Source organism: Octodon degus, unplaced genomic scaffold, assembly GCF_000260255.1.
Source record: "Octodon degus isolate 3935 unplaced genomic scaffold, OctDeg1.0 scaffold00098, whole genome shotgun sequence".
NCBI classification, from domain to species: domain Eukaryota; kingdom Metazoa; phylum Chordata; class Mammalia; order Rodentia; family Octodontidae; genus Octodon; species Octodon degus.
The window spans coordinates 2,962,435-2,964,442 of NW_004524674.1; the positions used below are offsets into that span (position 1 = coordinate 2,962,435).

At 41.2% G+C, this 2,008-nt stretch overlaps 1 pseudogene; it reads left to right on the forward strand.

The window, feature by feature from the left end:
- The first annotated feature begins 645 nt into the window (after positions 1-645).
- LOC101578938 lies at positions 646-1,007 on the forward strand (annotated as a pseudogene).
- Positions 1,008-2,008: the final 1,001 nt, after the last annotated feature.

Below are 2,008 nucleotides of genomic sequence, written 5' to 3' on the forward strand. Positions count from 1 at the left end.
GGGGTAATTACCACAGACCCAGTGGAAATTCAGAAGATTATCAATAGCTACTTTGAGAATCTTTACTCTCACAGAATAGAAGACACAGAAGAAATAGACAGATTCCTAAAAAGGTACAAATCACCCAAAATAAATCGACAAGATATAACCACTCTCAATAGCCCAATAACAGCCAATGAAATATGAGATGTAATAAAGAACCTACTGACAAAGAAAAGTACAGTTCCAGATGGATTCACAGCTGAATTCCACAAGAAATTTACAGAAGATGTAGTCACTATACTCCTCAAACTCTTCCGTGAAATTGAAAAGAAAGCAATCCTCCCAAAATCATTCCTGGAGGCAAGTATTATACAGATACCAAAACCAGGGAAAGACGCAATAATAAGAGAACTACAGGCCAATCTCCCTCATGAACATAGATGCAAAACTCCTAGCTAATAGAATAAAGGAAATCATCAAGAAGATTATACAACAGCCTGAGGAAGTGTCAGCGAGGTGGGGAACCGTGCGGACCTGCGAAGTTGCAGGGCGCGGCGTCACAGACAGCGACCACCTCCAAGGCGGTGGCCCTGCAAGGGGAAAGTGCAGTGATGGCCCCTGTCTTCGCTACTCCTCTGGTGCCTGGCCGGCAGATTGAGCACAATGTCCGCCAAGGTCCCAGAGGTGGTGTCGGCCGGGGAGCAGAAGGAAATGAAAGATAAAGTGACCAGCCCAGAGAAAGCTGAAGAAGTAAAACTAAAAGCAAGGTATCCTCACCTGGGACAGAATCCCGGAGGTTCCAATTTTTTAAGGAAATGATTGCAGAAAGGGCAAAAATATTTTGATTCTGGGGATTACAACATGGCTAAGGCAAAAATGAAGAACAAGCAACTGCCTACTGCAACCCCAGATAAGACAGAGGTCACTGGTGACCACATTCCCACTCCACAGGACCTTCCACAGCGGAAACCATCCCTTGTCATGAGCAAGCTGGCTGGCTGATTAAAAGAGCTAAAGTGCATGGATCTTCTAATTTCCTTTATTCCTCCTTAATCTGTTACTTACCCACTTTTTACTTCCTTTCATTCATAAATCATTTGAAACTGACAGCTTTGGAGGCAGCAGTAGTAAGCGCTGCCAGTGTAGGGCATAGACACGTGTAGAGGTTCTAAGTAGTCCACCAGTGCACTGATGAGGACACACTGAGTGACACACGTCATCTACTAGAACATAAGTGTACATATCACCTACCCTTACTGTACAGCTGGTTCCAATGAGTAACAAGCAAGTTCTACAAGTTTGTTTTGGCTCCCTTCACCTTAGTGATAGCCTTGTATGTTACTCCTATTTAACATAACCTCTACTGTATGATTTCTTCTGTATTTCCTTTTAGATTTTGTAAAACAAGTTTAAGACCACAAGTTAGAAGAAAGGTCACATAATCAGACACAAAGATGGGAACTCAGAGGTTTGCATGAACTTGAATGGCCTTAAACCCATTCCAGCTTTAGCAATAGCATTTTTGCTTGGGAAATATTTGCCCTTCTGGTGTAACTCTGTGACTTTGGTGCTTACCAGCTGCCATTAAAGCTCACATTCTTAGTTCTATAGCATTAGAGCACTCTCCATGTAAGCTGTGAAAGAAGTATGCATGTGCATCAACTGTTGGATTCACTTCTGTGCCATTTTTGTAAATACGATAGTTTTGCACAACTTGTCTGCATTAATTTCAGAAATTAGAAAATAATTAATGTGCCAACCCAAAGCACAAAAGCTCCTACACAAAACGATCATTAAAATTTTTGTGTAATAAGAGCAGTTTGCAGTCTTGGGCTTACAGAATTCCAAATGGAAATCTTTGCTCTGTCTGCTGTAGAATTAAGCTTCATTTGTTCCTCACATCTGTGAAATTCAGTGGCCTTGTGCAGATACGATGTGGCTTAGGCGTACCTTTGTCCTATGCAGAAAATTTCCTTTTGACTTTTACAAAAATTGGAATTCATATCAATTTTTAAATGTATATATT